This window comes from Hyla sarda, chromosome 2 (assembly GCF_029499605.1).
Source record: "Hyla sarda isolate aHylSar1 chromosome 2, aHylSar1.hap1, whole genome shotgun sequence".
NCBI classification, from domain to species: Eukaryota; Metazoa; Chordata; class Amphibia; order Anura; family Hylidae; genus Hyla; species Hyla sarda.
The window spans coordinates 344,102,296-344,120,449 of NC_079190.1; the positions used below are offsets into that span (position 1 = coordinate 344,102,296).

The following is an 18,154-nucleotide window of genomic DNA, read 5'->3' on the forward strand; positions in this document are numbered from 1 at the left end:
TTAGATCTAATAAAGCTGACAGATTTATTTTAACCAATATAGAATCTGTTACAATTCTTCTTGAATAATTGCAATAAAAAACCTAAACGTGTGAACACATCTTAAGTGATGAACAACAATCCTCTTATCCCATAATACCCCTTCTTTGTAAAAATCTTGAGTGGCCCTTTGACATCACTAAGGGGTCCTGTGCATAAATGGCTGGTGTTTGAGAGTAAAAAAAATCTGAACATAAAATGTGCCTCCATCTCACTTTTTTTTTTAAATCAAAGAAATCTGCTGCTTTATTTAAGATTTTGCGTTTAGAACAACTGACAAGATTACAGAATTTCTGGGATATAAAAGTTTAGATTTAAAGGAAATCTGTCACAAGTGTCACCTGCACTAACCTGTCGGTACTGACAGCTAGTGCAGGTGACAATGATGACAACGATACTCACCTTGTCCCTGTCCATGCAGTCATTTTTTTAAGCTCCGGGCCCGACTTGAGGCATGGGCGGAGCTAAGTGACATCACCGCTGCTGCTCTTTGCTGGGTCCCACTGCTGGAGGACAGCAACGGTGACGTCACTTAGCTCCGCCCGTGCCTCAAGCCGGACCCGAAGCTGAAGAAAACAGAGAAGATTACCATAGACAGACTACACAGACTGGGACAAGGTAAGTAAGTACCTTTGTCATCATTTTCACCTGCACTACCTGTTGCTACCGACAGGTTAGCGCAGGTGACACTGGTGACAGATTTCCTTTAAGTACTGTATATCTATAGATAAATAGATGAATAAATAGACAGATAAAATGAACATAATAAGGTTTTCAGCATACAAGTGATATCATAACTTTCACCACATCACAGCCTAAAACACAACAAATTAGTAAACCCGAGTGCAGACAAAATGATCTCTTAGTACTTTACCACACAGACAAATGAAGTGATTTTATTTTTAATATTAATAACAATCGTGTTCTGTAGATACAAAATTATTTTCATTGCTGACAAGGTGATTGGAGATAGAGTGGCACTTCTTATGTAGGGGGTGGGGGGGGGGGGGGGACGTCAGCCGGTATTCATTGTTACTAGGCTGGAGAAGCATTACTATGGCAACATGTCTCCATAAAAAAAGAGATGCACAATACATCATTAAACTGCTTTTAAAAACACTTAAAGGCAAAATACAGGTCAGTGACTAAGAATTAAAGCTGCAGTCTATGGAAGTGAAGGCTTCATATTGAGACCTTTTTTGGATCAGTTTGAATAGAAACTGTTTCCAGGCATGAAGTTGCTGGTGAACTGTAATGATTGACACATTGACAGCAATCTATAGGTATCATGTTAAGAAAAATGGTCTTCAGTAATGCTATCTTAATAGTAGACACCATGATGGAACCCTAACAGACTCCATTAATGTCAATGGGGTCCATAGGGTGCTGCTGGTGTTTGTCATGTAATGGATCTTGCACTTCTATTGCCCTGATTTACCAATCATAGGTTGTGCAACTCTCCAGTTTGTATCTCAGGCAGATTTACAATTTCGGTGCATGGGGTTCGCAAATGCCTTTTTAGATTTTGACTAAATTTGTCTACTGTTAATATTATTATAATTTTTTTGCCAAAAAATATGACCGTGCAATAAAAAATGTGTCCACTAAAATGAATTGGAATGTTGTATAGAGTATTAGGAGATTTCTGGCACAGAAAATGGTTAATGTTAATGTTCTTTAGTGAGCATTTGTGGCCAACTCAAAAAAATTAGGTGTAGGGAGCCCTGATCACACAGTTTTTTACAGTTTCCTGATACGTCCTCCTGTTCCGGAGATGTGTGGGTTTATAAGTTTGTCTAATAATTTAGGGATATCATTTTAATAATGAGTGCGAATATTAGGTGATGGGTGGGATTATATAGCTAGGGAGTGTGACTGTTTTACATTGAGAGGAATGTATTAAAGAGACTGTTTAAAGGGGTACTCCACCCCTAGACATCTTATCCCCTATCCAATAGCGGGACCCCCACTATTAGACATCTTATTTCCTATCCTTTGGATAGGGGATAAGATGTCTAGGGGTGGAGTACCTCTTTAATCCGTTTACATTTTGTGGGCACAGCAGCATTGAAAATTTGGCTAACCTGATGTGCACAAAACATTTTGGAACAGTTAGCACAAAAATGGGGGCTCAACCCAAAAATGTCAACTATGAGGAGTGCCAAGATACATTGTAAATAAACAATAATCCAAAGAGAAACAGCACTCCCTTGAGCTCAATATCTGTGGGTGCACGCAGAACCAGACCTTGGTCAGGGGTCCCAATTCACAGAAAGTTCATATAAATCCGCAGCACACAGGTCCAATATGGTGAAAAAGAAAAAACTTTATTCCATCATGTGAATGTCATACAGCGACGTTTCTGCTGGCTCTCCCAGCCTTTCTCAAGCTCCTTGAGGAGCTTGAGAAAGGCTGGGAGAGCCAGCAGAAACGTCGCTGTATGACATTCACATGATAGAATAAAGTTTTTTCTTTTTCACCATATTGGACCTGTGTGCTGCGGATTTATATTAACTTTTTCTAAATAAACAAGCTAAAGAGAAACACCAACCATATAGTGAACACACAAATAGTTTAAAGAATTATTAGCAACACAAAAATATAAATGTACCACCTGACAGCTCCACTGGCTGGGACTAATGGTGCCCCATAAATATTACAATCTGTCATGCAGCAGGACAGGGTAGGGAGTCTGTAGGGGGCTTGTACTAGTTGACACTGGAATGGAACTTGATCCACAGCGAAGGCGTTGCGACCGGGGTGCGGGGGGTGCAGCCCGCACCGGGTGACACCATCGTGATGGGGTGACACCAGGTATGCCCCCGGTCCTCACTTGCGCTGTCTCCGTACTAGCATCCCCCGTCATCACTTGCGCTGTCTCTGTAATAGCACAACCCCCCATCCTCACTTGTGCTGTCTCACTTGCGCTGTCTCCATACTAGTAGCACCATCCCCCCCCCCCCCCGTCACCTGCACAGTGAACTGGCCTGGGCCCCAACGTCCCTCCGCAGGGCCGTGCAGGAGGACGTGACGTCACTTGCAGAGCGCCCGGAGAGAAGGAGCGCTGGATGGGTGAGTGAGTGTGTGTCTGTCTCACTCTATCTCCATTTGTGTGTCTCTGTCTGTGTGTGTGTGTGACTGTGTGACTCTGTGTGTGTGTGTGCGTGTGACTGTGTGACTCTGTGTGTGTGAATCTGTGTGTGTGTGACTGTGTGTGTGTGACTGTCTGTGTGTGTGACTGTGTGTGACTGTGTGTGTGTGTGTGTGTGTGTGTGACTCTGTGTGTGTGTCACTCTGTGTGTGTAACTGTGTGTGTGTGACTCTCTGTCTGTGTGTGTGTGACTGTGTGTGTGTGACTGTCTGTGTGTGTGACTGTCTGTGTGTGACTCTGTGTGTGTGTGTGTCTCTGTCTGTGAGTGTGTGTCTGTGTGTGTGTTTGTGTGTGTCTGTCTGTCGCTATCTCTTTCTGTGTGTGGCTCTGTCTGTGTGTGACTCTCTGTGTGTGTGACTGTGTGTGACTGTGTGTGTGACTGTGTGTGACTGTCTATGTGTGTGTGTCTCTGTCTGTGAGTGTGTGTCTCTCTCTATCTATCTGTGTGTGTGTGTCTCTGTGTTGTGTGTGTGTGTTTTTTTTTTGTGTGGGGGGAGGGGGGGGGGGTTGTTTGAACCAGCGATCTAATGTGGGGAGACTTTGACCTATTGTGGGGAACATGCAAGGGAACCTGTGGCCTAATGGGGGGAAACTACTACCAAATGTGGGGAATCTATGCTACCTAATGTGGGGAAACTGCTACCTCATGTTGGAAAACTGCTACCTAATGTGCGAAAGCTGCTTCATAATGTGGGAAAACTGCTACCTAATGTGGGGAATCTGTGCTACCTAATGTGGGGAAACTGCTACCTAATGTGTGGAATCTGTGCTACCTAATGTGGGGAAATTACTACCTAATGTGGAGTAACTGGTACCAAATGTGGGGAATCTATGCTACCTAATGTGGGGAAACTGCTACCTACCTAATGTGGGGGAACTGCTACCTACCTTAAGTGGGGGAACTGCTGCCTAGCTAATGCTCCCCCCCCCCTGGCAGTAGCACCCTCATCATCCACCAGCAAACCCCCCCAGCAGCAGCACCTCCATCAGCAGATCCTGATGGTGGATGATGGGGGTGCTCCTGCCAGGAGGATGATCCTGCCGATGGATTATGGGGGTGATACTGCCAGGGGGATTGCCAGTAGCACCCTCATCATCCTCCAGCAACACTCCCCCAGTACTAGCACCCCCATCATCCACTAGCAACACCACCAGATTTATATTTAGAGGGTACAGTATGTGGCAGATTAATATTCAGAGGGTACAGTATGAGGCAGATTTATATTCAGAGGGTACAGTATGTGTTGGTATTATATTCAGAATGTACAGTGTGTGGTAGTATTATATTCAGTGGGTACGGTGCATGGATGGTTAATAATCAAAGAGTATAGTGTATAGTAGTATTATATTTAGAGGATACAGTGTCTGGCAGGTTTATAATAATAATTGTTTTCATATAGAGGATGAGAATGCACTGACATAGTGAGGAGTCATCTGGGCGTCACATTCTACAGACAAAAGTTTTAGCTGGACCAGGCGGTATGTACCATCTGAATTAGATAATAGAAAACTATAGAGAAGACGTCACCTGTAGTCACTAATATCATTGTACATTCTCCTCTCTATGTCCTATCAGAGCTGTAGTCACTTGTCAGTTCTGCAGTTATGATGAGTGAAACTACAACTTCCAGCATAACCTTACCACTGCATAAAGGGGTACTCTACTGGAAAACATTTTTTTAATCAACTGGTGCTACAAAGTTAAACATATTTATAAATGACTTCTACTTAAAAATCTTAATCTTTCCAGTACTTATTAGCTGCTGTATAAGTGATTCACAGTAAGTTCTTTTCTTTTTTAATTTATTTTCTGTCTGACCACAGTGATCTGTGCTGACACCTCTGTCCATGTCAAGAACTGTCCATAGTAGGAGCAAATCCCCATTGCAAACCTATCCTTCTCTGGACAGTTCCTAACATGGACAGACAGAGCACTGTGGACAGACTGGAAAGAACTTCCTGTGGAGAATACAACAGCTTATAAGTACTGTAAGGATTAAGATTTTAAATAGAAGTAATTTAAAAATCTGTTTAACTTTCTGGCACCAGTTGATATAAAAGTAAATGTTTTCCAGTGGAGTACCCCTTTAAGTAATTCTGGGAGCTGTTTATTTAAATGGTGAAAACTTCTTTAACACTTTCCCATTCTGTGGCAACTGGTATATCTGGAATTTCTCACAATGCGCTACACCAGTGGTGTCTGTCACAACAGGCTACAAACTTACTGAGGGGGGGGGGAGGTATGGGGTGACACCATTTTCTACCGCAACGGTTGACACCAACCCTAGCAACGCCACTGCCACAGCGTTCTATCTTGCACTGCAGCCTAACTTTCAGCTATTCCCAGAAATTAGAATACTCAGCAAGGCTGTAATGCTTCATAGACTTATAATGAAGCCCGTCCCTTGCAAACAAATGGACTGTGTGCCAACCTGGGAAGTTATGTGTGGTCACATGTCACCCCCCACCCCAGCTATATGTGGAGACCATTTGGGGTTTTAGCACTGATCAAAACTTCTGACAAATCTGTATGGCGTGACTATGGCTCATTTCTCTGGTGACATACTTTGTATCTCTGTAATACTTAAGAGCCGTAGGGTTATATTATACTCCAATGCTCGTTCCTTATAAATAAAATTTAATAATGCTGAAAAAGTTATGTACTATTTCGCCAAATAAGATTCGTCATTTAACTCACTTGACAAAGAAATGCAAGTTTATTCTTAATAAAACCCAGTCTGCACAGATACTGAAATCGATGACGTTTGGGAAAGACCCATCAATTGGATTCTCCCTTAGAAATTCTAAAATTATATTATCAGATCTTTCTCACTATTAAGTTTGGAGGCCATTGCTCACAGATGCTCCCTAGCATCTGTGAATCCTACTGTTCAATTCTATTTTTTCCATTTAAAAAAAAAAAAAAAAATAACGTGGTATAAATAATGTTCATTTTATCCTCCAGGTAATAATAATTATAGAGGTGCCAAAGGATATTATTTTTGTTAATACTTTTACTCCATGGATTTCTGGGGGAAAAATATGTTGTTTTCCTTTGCTTTTTGCAAACTTTTTTTTAGGTAATCCTTTTTATTTACCTTTTATTTATTTGTAACACTATTAGATGCAACCACCATCAAAGAAAAAAGAACTGTTTGTAACTCTCCTTCTACCTCTGACATGTCTGCCTGTGCTGAATCTTCAGAAGGTTCAGATTCTGAACTACCTGAGGATGACTACCTGTTATATAAAGAGAATAAAAGTAAACTGGTTAAAGCAGTTAAACATGTCCTTGAATCTGACCCCTTAATTAAAGGAAAGATACTAAGAGAAGATCTTTACTACTTTCCACTGTCAGATAGCACATTGTTTCCATATTGGTTCAAATCTGAATGGGATAAACCAGACACATTAAATGTGGGGACAAGATTTAAATCTCTGTATCCAGAGATGGGGTACCTAAAGAAGAAACTACCTATCATGAAGTCAGCAGCGGGGGTTGTGTGATGCTCCTATAGACATCCTGTGGTTTTCTTCATAAATATGGCCATCAGCAACTCTATTCGTAGAGCACTCTATATAAAAAATTGGTCTGGGGACATTTCATCAAAAAACAACTTTTGTTCTCTTTCATTCTCTCCCGAGTCCCTGTTTGGCCCAAGACTCAAAGAAATCCTGAAGGAGTTGAATAAAGAGAAAGCAGCCCATTTCCTCGGCTACCTAAGAAAGATACTTACAAGTACAAGCAGAGATTTCATACGTCACCATAGTACAAAAGAAACACACAAAGAGAAAAATTTAGAAACATCAGGCAAAAGAGGTACACTCCTCAAACATCTAACACCAAAAGGAAGCCGCAACAAAAGAAGCTGGCGTCATGATGCCAGCTTACCTCTTGTCCAGGTTGGGGTCAGTTAAGGAATTTTTCTCAAGTATGGCGCAGAACAACAAAGAACAAAAAGGTACACTCAGTAATCCAATGGGGTTACTTTATCAAACTCAAAGTAGTCCCAAAGGACAAATTCTTTTTGAATCATACCCCAGATCCTCAACTGTCACTTCTGGTTCACAAGTTCATCACTAAAAGAGCGCTAGAGTGGATTCCGCAAGACCAAAAGTCTGTTCACAGTACCAAACCCAATCAGAAGTGGAGATTAAAGAGGTACTCTGCCCCTAGACATCTTTTCCGCTATCCAAAGGACAAGGGATAAGATGCCTAATCATAGGGGTCCCGCCCCTTGGGACCCCTATGATCTCCGTGCAGCACCCGGCATTCTAAACAGACCTCCACAATCAGACATCATATATCCTGTCCTTTGGATAGGGGATAAGATGTCTAGGGGTGAAATACCCCTTTAAGGATAGACCTGACCTCCTTGAAAAAACACATGGACATCAAACATTTCAAAATGGAATATATAAGGTCAGTGATTCCCATTATCAACAAAGAAGATTAGATGGTGACGTTAGATCTGAAATATGCATACCTCCACATCCTAATCGCTCCAAAGGATAGGAGATACCTGAGAGTCGCCATACATGTAGGTCAGACCGTATGGTTTGGCCAATCCACCTGTCTTCCCCTCGGGATCTCCACAGTCCCAGGGTTTTTACCAAAATGACTATTGTATAATCAGTAGTACTCTGCTTGTAGTAGTGTAGTAGTTTTTCTGTACTTAGACGACTGATTCACACATTCAGATAACCATTTGTTTTCATGGTTTCTTAGTGTACAAAATGTCCCATCTCACACCAGCACAATCTATCCAGTTCCTGGGGTTTATTCTAAACTCCTGCACAAGGAACATCTCCGTGTCATGGGAAAGAGTTGCAAGGCTGAAAAGAGAATTAAACACCATTATCCAAAAACAAGCAATGCCAATTCGGCAGGACATGGAAGCATTTGGTTGTCTTTCATGTACAATAGATGCAGTGCCCTGGGAATGAGCCTACATAAGACCTATTCAGAATCTCATCCTGAGAGTCTGGAATCAGAGCACTGGACTATTCTATCTGCTTTCCAACAGAAGTCTGTCAAGATTAAAATGGTGGTTAACACCAAATTGACTATGAGAAGGAAGATTGCTACTTCAAGCAAAAAAGGTGATAATCACCACGATGCCTCCAAAAGAGGATAGGGAGCACATCTCAAGATAGCTGGCTGCAAGGTTCTTGGTCTTGGAACTAAGGGCTGTCAAGCTAGCCCTACATCAGCTATCAACTTATCAAAACAGGTAGTAAGTGCTTGTGAGATTCGACAACCTCCCTATGGTCTTTTATTTGAAGTAAGGGGGTAAAGAGGTCACCGAACCTCATGAAAGATTGCATGAAAATCTTCAAGTGGGCTGAAACTGAGGAGTCTCTCTTTGGTCCATATCAAAGGTTCCCTGAACATGAAAGCAGACCTACTAAGCAGACAAGTGATACAGTTATCAGAGTGGTCTCTGAACCCCAAGATGTTCTGCTGGATTGTTCAGAAGTTTGGCCTGCCAGAGACAGATGTCTTTGCCTCAAAGAACAACAACAAACTCAAGAAGTTTTGTTCCCTGAACAAGCACCACCAACTAGACCATCTTGCAATAACTTGGGAGAAGAGGTTCATATATATGCTTATCTTCCACCAGCTATAATTCGGAGACCCTTGGAGAAAGTGAAAAGGGAGAAACCACAGGCCATTTAATTCTGCTTTTCTGGCCATGCCTTGCACGACTCTCCCTTGAAACATCTCTGGCCAAAGACAACGTTTGGATCCTCCCCAAAGTGCCCAATCTCCTTGAGCAAAAAGTGATTCTACATCAAAATACCATCATGGGATTTGCCCTTATCTTGAAAAACTGCATTTTTGGTCGCCATAGCTTTCACCAGACGGATCAGCTAGATTCAGTCCTTCTCCTACAAAGAGCTTTACCTAAGAGACATGGGATCTGAACTCATCAGTACATTACCTAACTTCACTCCCAAAATCAACAGGCCAGAGAATAATAACCAAAAGATTATTTTTCCTGTCTCAGATTTGTCTGAAGAACCTTCACCTTTAGATGTCAGGAGATCAGTTCTATCTTATGCAAAGAACTCAACCTGTCAGATAATTGAAAAATATGTGTTTTTTAAAAAAAAAATTGTCACCATAAGGGAATAACAAAATGCATTATCACTGAATAATGCTATGTAATGGCACAACACTGATAAGTGTTATCTGCGCTCAAGTTCTGGCTGCTGAGGCTGCCTGTATCTCTGGATCACTGATCAAATAGCAAGGAGAGAAATAGGGACCCTCTGGCCGGCCATCATTCAGCTGATTGGGACCCCACGATCAACCTGCGGTGGTTGCGATCAGCCACGTCCTTCCTGAATCTACCACCATGACAATTTTGACCCTTTAGATCTGAGGATCAACTTTGTCTGCAAGATCTAAAGGGTTAATACTGGACATCCACATGATTGCTGCCTTCCGGTATTAGGGGTGAGTCCTGTCTGCTTATAGCAGCCATTCCTCACCGTCATTGAAGCAAGCGTATTTTGCATTACTGTATTCCTGCCATGATGTATACCTCCTGGGGTGGGAAAGGGTTAATACAAGACTGGTTTCACACCACCTCTTTTAACCTGTTGGGGACGGAGGGCGTACCTGTATGCCCTTCGCCCACTCCCTTTCATAGTGGGTTGGGCCCGGCGCTAATAGTGCGCAGCACTGATCGCGGTGCCGCGCTATTAACCCTTTAGATGCACCATTCAAAGTAGAACACTGCGTCTTAAGTGAAAGTAAACGAATGCCGGTTAGCTCAGGGGGCTGTTCAGGATCGCTGCAGCAAAATCGCGGCATCCCGAACAGCTGTACGACAGCAGGAGGGTCCCCTACCTTCCTCCTCACTGTACGATCGCCGAATGACTGCTCAGTGCCTGCTCCCGGCCGACCAATCAGGGCGCCTGCTGCGGGTGTCACTCCCGCACCCGCTCCGCCCCTCTTCCGGAGGACGTGAGCGGGTGCGGGACGTGCACCCCTGGTGCTGGGGACCCCGATCCCCGCCGTTAATGTTGGGATCGGGGCCCCAGAAGCGACGATGGCGGCGGCGGCGGGACTGACCTGTGCGGCGATCAAGCAGCAGCAGGAGGTGAGTGACAGCCTCCTGCTGTTGCTTAGCAACAGCTCCCAGCATGCAAAAAGGGCATGCTGGGAGCTGTAGTTATGCAACAGGAGGAGGCAGACCACCACAACTTATGGACTTATGGTTTTGCAACAGCTGGAGGCACATTCTTTCTATGGAAAAGTGTACCTTCAGCTGTTGTGTAACTACAACTCCCAGCTTGCACAAACAGCTTAAGTGCATGCTGGGAGTTGTAGTGGTGCATCTGCTGGTTGCATAACTACAACTCCCAGCATGCCTGTTGGCTGTCGGTGACTGCTGAGAGTTGTAGTTTTGCAACAGCTGAAGGCACACTGAGTTAAGTAGCAAACCAGTGTGTCTCCAGCTGTTGCATAACTACAATCCCCAGCCAAAGTAGTATGCCTCCCGCTGTTGCATAACTACAACACCCAGCATGCCCTTCCGCTGTCCGTACATGCTGGGGGTTGTAGCTTTTGCAACAGCTGAAGGCACACTGATTGCAAAACACTGAGTTTGTTGCCAAACTCGGTGTTTCACAACCAGTGTGCCTCCAGCTGTTGCAAAACTACAACTCCCAGCATGCACTGATAGACCGTACATGCTGGGAGTTGTAGTTTTGCAACAGCTGGATGTTCCCCCCCCCCCCCAATGTGAATGTACAGGGTACACTCACATGGGCGGAGGATTACAGTAAGTATCCGGCTGCAAGTTTGAGCTGCGGCAAATTTTCTGCCGCTGCTCAAACTGCCAGCGATAAACTACTGTGAACCCCCGCCCGTGCGACTGTACCCTAAAAACACTACACTACACTAACACAAAATAAAATAAAAAGTAAAAAACACTACATATGCACATTCCCCTACACAGCCCCCCTCCCCTCCCCAATAAAAATGAAAAACGTCTGGTACGCCACTGTTTCCAGAACGGAGCCTCCAGCTGTTGGAAAACAACTACTCCCAGTATTACCAGACAGCCACTGACTGTCCAGGCATGCTGGGACTTTTACAACAGCTGGAGGCACCCTATTTGGGAATCACTGGCGTAGAATACCCCTATGTCCACCCCTATGCAAGTCCCTAATTCAGGCCTCAAATGCGCATGGCGCTCTCACTTTGGAGCCCTGTCGTATTTCAAGGCAACAGTTTAGGGTCACATATGGTGTATCGCCGTACTCGGGAGAAATTGTGTTACAAATTCTGGGGGGTATTTTCTGCTATTACCCTTTTTTGGGAAACCAACATTTTAGGTAAAAAATTATTTTACATATGCAAAAGTTGTGAATCACCTGTAGGGTATTAAGGTTCACATTACCCCTTGTTACGTTCCCCGAGGGGTCTAGTTTCCAAAATGGTATGCCATGTATTTTTTTTTTTTTGCTGTGTCCTGGCACCATAGGGGCTTCCTAAATGCGGCATGCCCCCAGAACAAAATTTGCTTTCAAAAAGCCAAATGTGACTCCTCCTCTTCTGAGACCTGTAGTGCGCCAGCAGAGCACTTCTCACCCCCATATGGGGTGTTTTCTGAATCGGGAGAAATTGAGCTTCAAATTTTGGGGGGTGTATTTTCTGCTATTACCCTTTTAAAAAATGTAAAAATTTTGGGAAACCAAGCATTTTAGGTAAAAAAATATATATTTTTTTACATATGCAAAAGTCGTGAAACACCTGTAGGGTATTAAGGTTCACATTACCCCTTGTTACGTTCCCCGAGGGGTCTAGTTTCCAAAATGGTATGCCAAGTGTTTTTTTTTTTGCTGTTCTGGCACCATAGGGGCTTCCTAAATGCGGCATGCCCCCAGAGCAAAATTTGCTTTCAAAAAGCCAAATGTTACTCCTTCTCTTCTGAGACCTGTAGTGCGCCAGCAGAGCACTTTTCACCCCCATATGGGGTGTTTTCTGAATCGGGAGAAATTGGGCTTCAAATTTTGGGGGGTATTTTCCGCTATTACCCTTTTTAAAAATGTAAACATTTTGGGAAAACAAGCATTTTAGGTAAATATTTTTTTATTTTTTTTACATATGCAAAAGTCGTGAAACACCTGTAGGGCATTAAGGTTCACGTTACCCCTTGTTACGTTCCCCGAGGGGTCTAGTTTCCAAAATGGTATGCCATGTGTTTTTTTTTTGCTGTTCTGGCACCATAGGGGCTTCCTAAATGCGGCATGCCCCCAGAGCAAAATTTGCTTTCAAAAAGCCAAATGTGACTCCTTCTCTTCTGAGACATGTAGTGCGCCAGCAGAGCACTTTTCACCCCCATGCGAGGTGTTTTCTGTATCGGGAGAAATTGGGCTTCAAATTTTGGGGGGTATTTTCTGCTATTACCCTTTTTAAAAATGTAAAATTTTTGGGAAACCAAGCATTTTAGGTAAAAAAAATATATATTTTTTTTACATATGCAAAAGTCGTGAATCACCTGTAGGGTATTAAGGTTCACATTACCCCTTGTTACGTTCCCTGAGGGGTCTAGTTTCCAAAATGGTATGCCATGTGTTTTTTTTTGCTGTCCTGGCACCATAGGGGCTTCCTAAATGCGGCATGCCCCCCAAAAACCATTTGTCGCTCCTTCCCTTCTGAGCCCTCTACTGCGCCCGCCGAACAATTAACATAGACATATGAGGTATGTGCTTACTCGAGAGAAATTGGGTTTCAAATACAAGTAAAAATTTTCTCCTTTTTATCCCTTGCAAAAATTCAAAAATTGGGTCTACAAGAACATGCGAGTGTAAAAAATGAAGATTTTGAATTTTCTCCTTCACTTTGCTGCTATTCCTGTGAAACACCTAAAGGGTTAATACACTTACTGAATGTTTTTTTGAATACTTTAGGGGGTGTAGTTTTTATAATGGGGTCTTTTATGGGGTATTTCTAATATGAAGACCCTTCAAATCCACTTCAAAACTGAACTGGTCCCTGAAAAATAGTGAGTTTGAAAATTTTGTGAAAAATTTCAAAATTGCTACTGAACTTTGAAGCCCTCTGGTGTCTTCCAAAAGTAAAAACTCATAAATTTTATGATGCAAACATAAAGTAGACATATTGTATATGTGAACGCAAAAAAAATATATTTTGAATATCCATTTTCCTTACAAGCAGAGAGCTTCAAAGTTAGAAAAATGCTAAATTTTCATTTTTTTCATCAAATTTTGGGATTTTTCACCAAGAAAGGATGCAAGTTACCATAAAATTTTACCACTAAGTTAAAGTAGAATATGTCACGAAAAAACAATCTCAGAATCAGAATGATAACTAAAAGCATTCCAGAGTTATTAATGTTTAAAGTGACAGTGGCCAGATGTTCAAAAAACGCTCTGGTCCTTAAGGCCAAAATGGGCTTGGTCCTTAAGGGGTTAATGTCTGGACTAATCTTCCTGTAATAAGTATTATTAGGCATACTATAAAAAGTTTTTGCGGTGAGCAAAGGGAAAAATCCAGATTCCCCCACACCATTTATAAAGCATCTTTACTAAATGATCGAGAGATGTAGGCTCGGTAATAGTTTCTTGTTACTACAACAATACATACAAATCTGGCTAAAGTTTCTGAGAACAGCAGTATATAAAGAGATGTGACAGTGGTAAGAATTGCAAAAAATGCTCTGGTCCTTAAGGTGTAAAATGGCCTGGTCCTTAAGGGGTTAAACGTATACATTTTCCTGCATGTAGTTATGATTTTTTCCAGAAGTACGACAAAATCAAACCTGTATAAGTAGGATATAATTTTAATTGTATGGACCTACAGAATAAAGAGAAGGTGCATTTTTTACCAAAAAATGTACTACGTAGAAACGGAAGCCCCCAAAATTTACAAAATTGCATTTTTTCTTCAATTTTGTCGCACAATGATTTTTTTTCTGCTTCGCCGTAGATTTTTGGGTAAAATGACTGATGTCATTACAAAGTAGAATTAGTGGCTCAAAAAAGTAAGCCATCATATGAATTTTTAGGTGCAAAATTGAAAGGATAAGGTTTTTTAAAAGGTAAGGAGGAAAAAACGAAAGTGTAAAAACGGAAAAACTCTCCATCCCCCAAGGGTTAATGTACTCTTGCCACATGCTTCGGTTAATCCGCTGTTGCTTACAGCAAGCATATCAATAGACCTCCATCACCCGAGGTCAAAAGAGTTTCATTTTGGCATCCATTCAGGTGTTTTCCATCAAGTTATTTGTTTAATTTCTGGATGGAACAAAGCAGGCTTCTGCACTCTTGTAAAAAAAAAGTATACTGCCCAGTATTTTTTTTTATAACATGGAAGAAAATATATGTATACAATCCCCTAACATATACCTCCACTCGACACTTCAAAGACATAGAGTGACAAGAGCTTAAATAATGATGTATTTTTCATACTAATATAAATTATTAAATATATATATATATATATATACACACAAAAAATAAATAATTATTAAAAATAATATGCAAGACATTCAAGCATTCATTACAAGTAAAGTTTATAGACTCATAACAAAATTATGACTGTTGCATGTCGTAAGCAGTCTCAGTGTAGTATCTGCACTAAAATGTGTCATTACTCTGAGAACAAAATACAGAGTTTGGAAGTTACCTTACTCTAAAGTCATACATGCCGGAACAGTTGGGGGTTTACCTATATAACCACAACCTTTCACTATGAATGTATAGATCAGACATCAGACATAAATACATACAAAGGGGAAGGGGCTGATGTGAGTAAGGAAATTTTACCAACATGCGCCTTTAAGAGCATATTCAGTACAGCAAAGTACATTTTTTACATATCCACTAGTTCTTCCTGTCATGGACTGGTGGTCCATCTGTTGTAATGAAAAAATAAAAACATGTTCATCTTCCATCTCATTTCAGACTGTCCCTTTTCCTGTATAATATTTGTAGCTTAATATAGAAATTAGCATTTATGTTAATTTTCAGCCAACATTTTTGATATAAACCAACTTGCCCAGACTCCTAGAAGCTACAATGCCGAAATGAAGTATAAGAAAAAAACTACTAAATAACAGATTACCAGAACAAACAGCAAGAAACTGGTCACAGTTTGTATAATTTAGGGTGTTTATGGAAAAACATCACTCTAGTTTTTGATGACGTTTTTTCTTTTTCCAAAGCCAGAAGTGGATCCAGCAAGAGAAAGAAGAGTTATTTCGCACCGCATGCAGAATTAATATGTAAGGTAACAGAGATATCATTTATAAAGTACCATGTGCCAGGACCGATTTGGGATGGATGATATATATATATATATATATATATATATATGCAAAGTCCAGAAATAACAGCACTGGCAGGTCGAGGATCTTCATAAACTGGTTTCTTTATTCACCGCAAAAAGTTACAACGCTTCGGCAATAGTAGCCTTTATCAAGCATAACATCATTATACAAAGTGCACATATATATATATATATATATATATATATATATACAGCAAATGCATTTCATTGGATACAATTCATGTGTTGTGAATGTGTAATTATTCAACACCACACCTCTTTTTTAATCCCATTGGGAATCCATCTTGGCAATCATAGTGACGACTACGTTGTCATAGCAACACTACATATACAAAACAATCAATGTACATAAATAATGATCTGTGTCATAAAACCTGTGTAAATACACAGGGTTAAGAAGGTACCTTCACTTTCAGCCATATGACAATCGTGGTCGCTTCCTCTGCCAGCCGATCGCAACCATCACTGCCCCATTCAGTTTGTATATATGTTTGTAAACAGAACGTCTGTGCATGTGTCAGAAAACTTTCCGACCCATAACTACGTCATATCCACATCCAATCGCTCAACGCATTGTGAGCCAATCAGATGCGAGGCTGCCCTTACCCGTACTTTTCACTGTCTGTCCACTTTGGCTGCGCTGGCGGGTCCGGCGACCGCGTCATCCCATTTGATGTTTCGCGGTCAAACCTGCCGGAGCGCACATGCACAGTGAGTCTTGGGTCCGTAACTTCAGCCAATCAATAGTATATCTATGGGCGAAAATTATTATGATCGGAACAATGTGCAGAAAATATTTTATTCTTATATATCAAAACAGATATTTAAACTATAATGGTGATATTGTAAAGCAGGATGGTTGCGGGAATGGCGTTCTGCGATCCTGGCTGTGATGAAGGTCCTTTTACAAAGATAAGTGATGTGACCCCAACATATCTAAAATATAAACAATAAAAAATGATAAAATGAGTGTTAGATACAAATAATTTTTTTTAAAAACATGAAATATTAACGAATCGTGCAGATGACTCTAGAACAGGATAAAGAAAAAGAAAAGGAAAAGAGAAAAGAAAAAATAAAAGGTCTCACTTGAGTCCGAATCTATTCCCACATAATGATGCATTCCATGTAAAGTTCATACAGATATCCAACAAATATGCATTTGATGTAATGCTGCTAAACATGGAGTTTCTCCAACCAAAATTGACAAGACTAAACAGAAATGTCTGGAAGTGGAGGAGTCGCTTAAATCCCTATTACCTCCTCAGGAATACCAAGATGCAAAGGAGAAATTGGCCTCTCATCTACTTAAACATCAGCAAGATCTTGAAGAGACAAAGAGAAATAAATGGCACCGAGACCTAGAAGATTATAATGAAGGCAAGATCTATATGTGGCAGTCACGTGCAGACCCCGAGAGGGGTCAGCGACGCCAACGTCCACGTAATCGGAACAAACCTAACACAGAAGGCTTCCTCTCCACGGCACTGGATACAGACTCCTCTGATGGCTCTATTCAAAGGCCTTTTTTAGCCGGAGGTCGGGACGCTCCCGCAAAACCAGATGGGGAGGAAGGAAGTTTAGGAAGAGGAGGAACATTGACCCGCCACCGGAACAAAAACAACAGACCACCTCGGGGTCGTCCGCATACCAGGACTCATTCTGACTAGTGGTAGATATCTCTTGTATACAATTATCTGAAGTAGAAGTTAAGGTATTACAAAAAGGACTGTCGTTTTTCCCTACAGTGGACACAGATTGGTTCGAACTTACCGTTGACCTAGAAATGTTTTTGTGAGGATATTGGGTCTGACATTCCTGTACATAGTGGGTGTGAACTGTCACTCAAAGCTGTAGGTCTCTATAATAGAAGTCCATTCATGCCACCACGCAAACACAATGGAGTTGAGGCTTTTGTGGAGGTGGTCACACGGTAGATAGAGGAGTTACATAACCGTTCTGAATTCAACAATGGGAGGTGGTGTAATTTAAGTAGACAGGAAACACAAATTTTGCGTCAGCTCCAAGATAACAAGAACATCACTATCAAGGCCGCCGATAAAGGTGGAGCCTTGGTAGTGATGGATACCTCACTTTATTTAAACGAGATAGAGAGACAGTTGTCAGATACCCAGGTTTATCAAAAACTATGTGGTAATCCCTTGGTTGATATACAGGAAGAGATTAATGTGATCACAGAGAGGGCTTTAACAGAAGGGATCATTGATGAAGACCTACAAATCTTTCTTACGCAAAAATATCCAAAAACACCGGTACTGTATTGTTTACCTAAAATACACAAAGATCTGCGGAACCCTCCTGGTAGACCTATTGTCTCCGGGAGGGGATCCGTCTTTTCTCCACTAGCTATATATCTAGATAAGATTTTGAGAATACATGAGGTAGTCATACATACAGGACACAACGGATTTTATCAACAAACTTCGAAAAATTGCATGCCCCAGTGGTTGCTTATTGGTATCTTTTGATGTGGTAAATCTTTACACATCTATTGAGCATTCTAAGGGATTACAAGCTGTCGAAAATTGTCTTCTCAACACAGATCTGAGTGAGCCAGCCCGTTCCTTTGTTCTGGACTTACTGGGAGTCATCCTCAGGCGGAATTATTTCCTG

The 18,154-nt window shown here is 41.5% G+C and overlaps 2 long non-coding RNA genes across 2 annotated transcripts in view; one reads left to right on the forward strand and one right to left on the reverse strand.

The window, feature by feature from the left end:
- The window catches only part of LOC130356512 (uncharacterized), a 147,233-nt gene that overhangs the window by 71,469 nt on the left and 57,610 nt on the right, over positions 1-18,154 (reverse strand). The gene's annotated exons all lie outside the window — the stretch shown is intronic.
- On the forward strand, positions 542-15,497 carry LOC130356514 (uncharacterized). The gene is made up of 3 exons (XR_008888906.1): positions 542-656; positions 4,590-4,668; positions 15,400-15,497. It is a non-coding gene; the product is annotated as an uncharacterized LOC130356514 (long non-coding RNA).